We start from the raw sequence: 9855 nt of genomic DNA on the forward strand, positions 1-9855 counted from the left end.
GATAATAGATGAGTTATGTAACTATGGAGAGTTTTGTGAGAAACTCAAAGTTAGGACAAAAAATTTAAATTGATTTTAGCAGGAGCACTGCATTGGGATGAGGGGCCAGCAGGACATTGGGTGTTACATTTACTTCACAGGAATATTAAAGTATGTGATTCATAGAAGATCTTGAATAAATATATGTCAAGCAAAATGAATAAATGAATGATTAAATCAAAAGCAAACAAAATGCAATAACCAAATATGCGTTAGCAGTATAATTAAATTTATATTTGTATTTCAAGTATAGACTTGTATGAATTGAATGTTCTGAGATCTGCACCATTCTAATAAAAACTGCATATTAAAATAATATGAAACCAAAGCATACTATATTGAAAGGTCAAAATTCTGGACTTTCTTGAATGAGAGGGGAAATAAACTAAATGTGCCTTTCTTTTCGCTTCTCAGTTTGCAAGGGGAGATAAGTAGAAAAGTAAACTGGCCCAATAAATCATCAAAACCTATCCTACCTATCCCAGGAGATGGTGAACAGCCCAGAGGGACTGAAGCTACAGAAAGGGCAAAGACCAATTCCAAGGATGGCTTGGAGGGTCAGCCATGAGCTCAAAGGCCTAGAGGCCACATATCTCATGGTAGCAAAGCCTTCATCTAAGGAATGGTTAGCACTCAGATTGTTATTAAACAAGATACATTTGTATACTAGAAAGTGGCCTCCGAAGAAATTTCCCTCATAGAAATTCACTCACCTCAACCTTCCAGCCACACAAGCCAAAAAGCCCTTGGATGGGAAGAAGCAGCTGAGGTTCCCTTTAATGGGCCCTTAATTTTCAGCCACTTCTCTATTGACAACTTCTCCACTGTAATTGTTGAAAGCTTTTACTTCCAGGCTATTGTAGGTGGCATTCCCCAGAAGGAAATTTTGAGGTGGAGATTAATGTGCAATACATTTATTAGGAAGCACCCTAGAGATCAATACCATTGGAAGGAAGAATTAAAAAACAGAATTGTGCAGAGAGAGGTTGAGATGTGATTTTCATACCAACATAGGAAGATATATCATGCTAAAGACCTCAGCATGTCCCTTGGGGAGCTCTGGAGCTGAGATGACACTTTAGAGTTGGGGCAATGTGGCTGGGCTTTTATATCCCTTCAATGATTGGGATTGGATAGGACCTTATTTTTAAAGTAGACATGATTTTAGGCAAAGCATGTTTCTTTAGTTGAGACAATCTTCCAAGAGTGCTCATGGCAAAGGGCCATGCTCTGGCAATAACTGCCAGCAGCTGGGGAAATAAATCCCTCATTCCTGAAGAGGAATCTGGGCAGCACAGTATAGCATTTCACAGGTACTTCCTATGTATTTGTTGTAGTTTCCTTTTGGTGTCAAAGTAAACAAAAAAAACAGTAAAATAACTTTATTCCATAAGATGACATTAAATCGAGTGGAATATGATGTTTAGCTGAAATCTGCATTGCAGAATTCCTATTGAACATTTAACTGACATCATGTACTCATTTTATTTTATTAGATGATTTTTGTCCAAAGTTTTTATAAGTATTTAATGAAAAGGTTGGGAAAAAATTTTTAAATAGGCAATTCTGATATATAAAATAGGGCAAGAATTATTTTATTATTTGATCTGGCATTATGGCAGATAGATGTTCTTGGAAAACACTTCCATTTCTGTTTTCACTTAACAAGATCTTTATAGTACAATGTTTTTCATACCAACATAGGGAGACACATCAACATATACCACCTTAGAAGTGAACTAGCTTCCAAGTTTGTTGCTAAGCTGATGCTTGGAACTTTAAGTTGTTATGTAGATTTGTGCTTAAATTGATTTAAGTTTCACACAGTTGTTGCTCTATGATGTAGCACTATTGTTGCCAACAACAGATGGTATTGTTCTTGGAAAATGCTGAGTGAATGCTCCCCGTTAGATGATGATTATAAATAAAGATACCTGGAGTTGGTTAATGTCATCTGACTATACATATTTATATATAGTGGTAGAGCAGAGAAATTTAGAGGGGGAAGAGGAGATGATCTATTCTGGGCACCTTGGAACTCTTCCATGATGTCACATGTCACCTGAGCACTGAAAGATGAGTGGGGGTTAACGAGGCGAAAGTAGGAACTGAGGAGTATCCTTGGGAAAAGAATTTCATGCAAATGCAAGCAGGTGCAAAGGCCCCAAAGTAGGAAGCGAAATACTGTAACTTGGCTGTAATAAATACGTTTTAAACAATCATGCTAACTCCATTTTGCCCACCCTGAGCTATGTAGGGCATTCTGTTCTAAAAGCTTGTGGTCTGAGACACCTGGCATCTTTGTAACCAATTTTCTGAGAAACAGGGCCCACTGGCCTGTACATCCTGTACTTGTAACCGTGCAACTGCTACCCCACATCCTGAGTAAAAAACAACTTTAAGTAGAAATTTTTTGTTAGGCACCCCCCTGCTTCCCCCTAAGCTGCTCCTTCTGCTTCTGTAATAATCTGCTTACCACTCCCGACCCTAAACTGTGTATAAAAATGTTAACTGCCCTTTGTTCATGGCCGAGAGGTTTGAGCTCTAGCTGACTCTAGGATGCTGGCCAATTAAAGGTGGACTCTCAGCAAACTCAGTGCGTGGCACTTCTGTTTAAACTCGCTCGGGTATAACAGCAGGGGTCAATGAGGGTGAGGTTTACTCTCTTCCTTAACTTGGTCCTTTGGTCTCATGAAGCTTAATTAATTTGGTGCATAAGTGGTACCTTGGCCTACGGGTTGCTCTTCAGGATCTCCTTTAGTTTTGATGAAGTCAGTGCTAATGCTACTGATGACCTTTTTGTTTTAAAGTAAACCTTACAATTTGGACCCTAACACAGAAATAGCTACTACTACACATGATTTTGGTTCAGGGTGGGGGGTATAGGAAATCCCACTACCCCACACTGTCTAAAGGGGACCTCCTATCCATTTATCAGACTAAGATTCCTCCATTCAAACCTCATTTGGTTGGCTTTTGAAGGCTTCTTGATTTTATAGGGAGTCATTTAAAAAGAAGATACAGCTGAGAGGTATCATAATTGAGCAGAAATTTAATCTTCCTACAGCTGAAAGAACCCAGATCCCCTGAAAATGGAATGAATGGAATATAAAGAGCCCTATGGGACGTGGGGGGAGAAAGTAGGGGAACCAAGTCCTCAGAGAAGGTCTTGGAAAAAGGATGGAAAGATAGAAAAATATTACCTACTTGAGAATTCAGCCTTGGGAGTCTCCTAATTGCAAGAAAAGTTTACCAGTGTTGAACCCTGCTGTGTCTCAAGTAGTTTTCCTGAGATCTTTTTTCTCCCCACTCCTATTCTGCCAGCTTGTGTCCTAGGAGTACTAGCATGGGTCGTGATGCTAAGATTTGTAGTGCAGGTAAAGGAATGAATGATTCATCCCTATCTTTACGGCCTTGAAGAAGGATAAGGAGGAAACTGCATCCCACAACAAGCTTTTGTCCTCTATATTTTAGAATTGACAGAAGTAGCTGATTCAGGCACCGCATTCTCCTTGACTGCCTCTCTCATAGCAACTTAAAGCCTTTTATGCCTATTGCCTTTGAAATATTCCATGATTCTTCTATCAATTCTAGAGGATACATTTTGAAAGTAAGCCCTACATTTTAAACAATATATGGAATAAATTCTAGTGCTGATATTTTGGAGCAGTAGCAATGGGGAAAAGGGTTTTGTTGGTGGGTATCCTGGCCAGCCCCTAGATTGTGTATATTTTGATGCGTATAATTTCCTTTTTAGGTCTTTGCTTGAGGTTAGTTTGGAACTCAATCTTCACTGTAAATGAACCGAAAATCAGTTTTGCTACAATCTTGTTTCTATGGTCCTCAGTTTCATCATTTGTGACCTAAGAAACCACATTATACACAATGACAAATGTTCTTCTGTTCCAGCTTGAATATATTGGTTTGTGTATTATACAAAGGTAGTTCTGAGGCTGGTTATCAGTACTTATTGAATTACTTCCATAAAGGTTTGATTCTGTGCTGTTGGAAGTTGCTTGATAAATCTTTCCTACCACTGTGCAGTGTAGGGACTGATGCACTGAAATTGCTACATATTAGTTGAAGAAGATGACTCAGAAATTATTGAGGTAATTGAAATGTCATTTACCTTCTCAGCTCTGAGAGAAGTTACTTATGTTTAGTATTCTTTTTTAATTAAACTAGAGAAGGATGATTCAGTGACCTTGTGTACTGCTTTGATTTTTAAATGGCTTAATGGGACAGAACAGACACAATGTAGAAGTTGTAGTAACCACTCAAACCATTTCACCCAGTCAGCAAAATGTGGCCCATAAGAATGAACCATCATTGTCAGCACCACTGCCCAGTATTTGTTAGGGTGATAATGCATGAGAGACCCCAGGCCCCATCCAAGAACCTGGTAAACTGTGGTCTCCTCTCTAAAAGTATTGATCTCTAAGAAGGAAAATTATTATTCCATATTTGTATGAGACATAACAGTTTATAGCACAGTTATTTAATCTTGAGAAAAATTTTATTGTATAAATATCATCAAGCCTACAGGTGAGGAAATTGAGACACAGAGAGCTTATATAGTTATTAAGTGGTAGGGTAAGTATTCAAATTCAGATATTTATGTTTTTGCATCCAAATGGCAAAATAAGTATTTGAAAATAAAATGCTGCTTTCCAGGAGTAGAAACTAGAAACAGCAACTAGGAGTTCTGAGTAATAATTTTTAAAAGTCCAAGAATAAGCAGAGTAAGAAGTTCAGTTACTGAAAGTTGGAATGTATGAAAATGTCCTGCAGAAGGTTCTGAATCTTTTGTGGATCCCACATGCAAATGCATGTGTTGCGTCAGTTGTGCGACTCTGTGAGAGGGCTGAGGCCATTCCACTCTCCATAATTTCCAGTCACCAAATAAGTGCATGGGCCACTGTGACATATGTGACAGGCTGTGGGGCAAGCCAGGTGTCGGGAGACCCTAGGCCACAGCTCCTTGTGCTTTTCTCTGTCTCTGTGGGATGGAAGTAACTGTGAGAGAGGCAGTGGTGGAACAAATAAGACATTTCTCATCCTATCTCCAGCTTTCCAGTGGGATCTTAAGCATAGCTCCTGCTCTGAAAGAGTTGAAGCCTAGAGTAAGGAGGCCTCAGAGTCCAGCCCTCATGTCCTAGGAGAGCAATTATTTACATATATGTATGCTTCTGTAATTTGAAGCTAGACCATCTTGCTAAGTTGTTCAAAATGTAAAAAACCATTTATATATAGGATCTTCAGCTGAATCTTCTAAATGTCTGTGTATTTAGAAGATTGATATCATGGCTGTGTGCAGTGGCTCACACCTGCAATCCCAGCACTTTGGGAGGCCGAGGCTGGTGAATCATCTGAAGTCAGGGGTTTGAGACCAGCCTGACCAACATGAAGAAACCCTGACTCTACTAAAATCCAAAATTAGCTGGGTGTGGAGGCACATGCCTGTAATCCCAGCTACTCAGGAGGCTGAGGCAGGAGAATTGCTTGAACCCGGGAGGTGGACGTTGCGATGAGCCAACATTGAGCCATTGCACTCCAGCCTGGGCTACAAGAGCACAACTCCAACTAAAAAAAAAAAAAAAGAAAGAAAAGAAAAGAAGAAGATTCATATACTGTATATAATGTATGAACCACATAACTCTTTGCGGAAGAGATGTAAAGGAAGGAGAGTCTATGTTGGAATGAGAGACAAAAGATGACCAATGCTTTTTGCTGCTGCTGCCACCTCTTCTTTTTCTACTTCTTTTCCACCTCCTCTCCCACTTCTTCCTCCTCCTTCTCTTGCATTAGTTTGTTGAAAATCAGTCTATTTCTCAAAGAGGCAGGGATGATTATTTATTTGCTTTTATTATAAGTACCTTGCTATTATCATTGGTAAATAACACCTATCACTGTCTTCAATCGACTTTCCATATATCTGGCTATGTTAATGGATGTATGTTATACAAGTGTTTCAAAATCTGATGTTTATTTTCATCTACATTTTCTCTGAGTTCTTTAGTTTACCTTAGTTAACTTGTAGAATCTGGCACATAATGGACAAAAAAGAAATGATCATTGAGTAAAAATTTTTGACCATAAATACGTAGAATTTCCAGGAGGTTAGTACAACAGATCATCAGATATCCCTGCATGTGTAAGACTGAGTATAGTTAGGAAAATTGGCCATGGCTATTTCTCTGTCGGGCGGAGAGTTGCAATGGGATATGTATAGAGATGGAAAGATATTTATTAAACACCTGCCAGCAACTTTCAGATGCATTATCTCATTTAAGCTTTCAACAATTTTGGAAGGCAGATAGTCCCACATTATTATACATGTATGAAAAATCAGGCTTCCAGAAGTTAATTTGCTCCAGGTCATATCCTTTGTGGTGAAGCTGGCATTTAAACTAAGGTCTGTATGTTTCCAGGTTTGTGCATATTCTTTCTAGTGAATCACAGTCTCAGAAAGATATCACTTAGTAAGGACATTTGGCTTCCTAATGACACAGCACATTCATGATATGATAATTAACCCTTTTTCAATTTTTGGAACCCTCATCTGAGGGGATAATGTTTACTTCTCTTCTCACCCCCTCCACACCCCTACTTTGCCTCCTTGATAGATCCTTAATAAGAGTAGAGAGAAAGAACTTGCATCATGACACATTGAAGTGATATTATGAGAATGGTCAATGTCAATAAGAGGAAGTATTTTTCTTTCAGTTTGAGGAATCCAGAGGATCTAAAGTCTCCTAAGCCTCTTGTCATGCCACTCCTGATGCTCCCATGATGCCTGGTCCTTGGTGATCAGATAGGTAGAGCTGGGGTCAAGGGAAACTATGAGATTTGAGAGAGCAGGAAATTTCCAGATGCCCAGCTGAATTTGTTTTGATTTGAGTTGCCTCAAAGTAGACCCCAAGACTAAGCCTTGGATACAGATAGTCCATTTAAGAGGAGATCCCAGAAAACACAGTGAGGAACTTGGTAAGTGAGATAGGGAAGTGTGAAGAGCCAATACAAGGTGCATAAATGAACAAATTATTACTGTGGGCTAACTAGACTCAATTCCACCGAGGACTGTCTAAGAAAGTGAATGGGATGGGGAGGCGAGCATTTGTTTATCAATTCCTGTTTTGTATTAATTAAAGTTTGCCCTGAGAGCCTTTTAAGTCTCCTGCAATTCTAGGTTGTGCCTGTCTTGGTTAGGTCCTGCTTCCAGGTCCCGCTCCCTGAAACGCCTTCAGGCAAGGTCTAGAGAGGCCCAGGTGAGAAGTTGCCCGTTTTTGTGTGTGTGTGAATTTTACTGTAGCTATAAATAAACTGGACAGCTGGGGAATATGAAGCAGGGTGTCAGCTGCATCTGTTGTAGAGGGTTTTATGAACTGATGGGAGACTTGATGGGAGAAGTACAGAAGTGCTTTGCTGTATCCATGTTTATGTGTGGTTGATTAGCAACACAACATCTCTGGTGAGAGGTGTAGCTTATACCATAGTTAAAAGCATGGATTCTGGAGACAGCTCTGCATTCAAATCATGTGTGTTACTAGCTGGGTGAATTTGGTCGAATTATTTAATTTATTAGTGCTTGTCACCCCATCTGTGTAAAATAAGGATGGTAATAATAAAACCTACCTCAAGTGTGTTGATGTCAATTTTGAAAGTGAATATGCACAGAGCATTTACAACAGAGCCAGGCACAAAATAAGCACTCAAGCACTCCTTATTTCTGGTCATGAAAGAGATACATATTGCCTTTTAAATTTTAATTATGTAGAAAAGTCTTCCTAATGAATCTTTTCACTAGAATGCTTTCTCTTGCCTTCCACAATCAAATTCTGCTTTCCCATATATATGAGGACTTCACATATGTCTTAACATGTAATCTATTCAAATTTTGAATTCCACTTTTAAGGGGTAAAATTTTATAAAAGGGCACAGTGAGAACATATTTTCAAAACCTGGAAGTGCTCCATAAACAGTCTAGGTGCCCTCAGAACTCCACATACAGCACCCATAGATTCTATCACGTTGGCAATGATGCATGACAATGACCATTACTGATGGGACATGGGTAAAATGCCCTATATATTGTCTTAACGTTTATGTGAAGCCTACGGGGTGGATGTTGTCAGCTCAGTTCCTCAGATGAAGAGACAGATTCAAAGAGTTGAAATAACTTGCTCAAGATCCTACAACTGGTAGTTTGTGGGATTGGGAGGCTGACACCAATGCATGTTTTCAAACCACTATAGGCAATTAAAACACTGCAACAAACTAAATGTTATCCTCTACTTACATCACTTGAGATACTGTATACTTGGGGTAGCTTTAGAATTGAAGCTTGTGTTGAGTTCCTGCTCCCACTATTTGTGGCTTTTGGCATCACTTAACCTTTCTGAACTCATTATGTTATATGCTTTCTGTAAAAGAGGAATAATGGCCTCTACCCCTTAGAGTTATTTTGGGGATTCTGTGAAGTTATCTTAGTATTTTATAGTTTGGTATAGTGTAAATTTGATCATCTTTAAGGATAAAATTTTGCAATGAGAGGAAGGGAATCTATTTTAATAAAAACAGTAACAAAAGACATATTTCTTTCATAATCAACTTTATGCTACATATTTCAGAGTGTCTAATTAAAATTCTTTTCCCTTTTCTTTCATCTTATTGATTCACTTCACAAACATATATTAAATACTTACTGTACACCAGGCATGTTTTATGGGCTAAGTGTACAAAGATTAAAGTAATATGGCATGTACATTTAAATTGCTTAAAAGCTTAGAATCAGAAATCAGAAATTTTCTCAAAATAGTGGCAGAAAAACTATGATGATGTGGTTTTGCTTTACCAGCCTCTCCTTTCACAAATATTTTGCTTTCTACTTTCACAGAGAAAAAAAAAAACGAACCAACTCACAACTTTATTGGTCCTCTACTCATTGTTTAGAAATAGCTAAGTGTAAATGCTTTCAAATTAGTTTTGACTGCGTGTCAAATTCCTGTAAGGATATGTGTTCATTTATAGATAGACACCTCTGTCTACAAATTAGGTCCTTCCTAAATGCTGTGAAACATTTAGGTCTTCAAAACTATTAAGATTGTTATCTTTGGCTGAAGATAAGTAGAATAAACAAACAGTTTTCCAAGTGGGCACTAGTTTTGCTGGCTTTTGTTGGCTTTTGAAGCTCAAGGAATCTAGCAGCCTTAAAAACATCTTCTTTCAGAAACAGAACTTTCTGAAGGGCTTCCTTGCTTTGTCTCTTGTATTTCTCCTAGGTGTAGATAACAATGTTTCTATGTTGGCTGTGAATAGCCTTTAATGGATGCCCGATTTGTGTTAATCTTTACACTTGTGCATAATTAATTGTGTACCTACCCATCTTAGCCCAACTCTAGCCTTAATATATTAATACATATGATAACTATTTTTTCACTCCTAAGTAATTGATCATTATGCAAATACAAATAGAGTTTGAAAATGTATTTCTAATTTTCAGGGTTTTTCCCCTGATGGACTTTCCTGTTAATTTGCTAGTTTTGATGCTTTCCTCTAATCCAGTGGTTCTCAAAGATCCAAAATGTTCCCTGGATTTTCCCCCAGGGGACATTTGACCACGTCTGGGAACATTATTGGTTATTACAACTGCTAATGCTGTCCAGTAGGTAGAGGCCAGGAATACTGCTCAATACCCTACACAGGGCAACCCCCCTACAAGAAAGAATTATCAGATTCAAAATATATATAGTGCTGACTTTGAGAAACTGTGTCTAATCTTATTCTTATCTGAAAACTTTGGGAGAATAATAACAG

This window comes from Cebus imitator, unplaced genomic scaffold, assembly GCF_001604975.1.
Source record: "Cebus imitator isolate Cc_AM_T3 unplaced genomic scaffold, Cebus_imitator-1.0 Scaffold56, whole genome shotgun sequence".
In the NCBI taxonomy this organism is placed as follows: Eukaryota; Metazoa; Chordata; class Mammalia; order Primates; family Cebidae; genus Cebus; species Cebus imitator.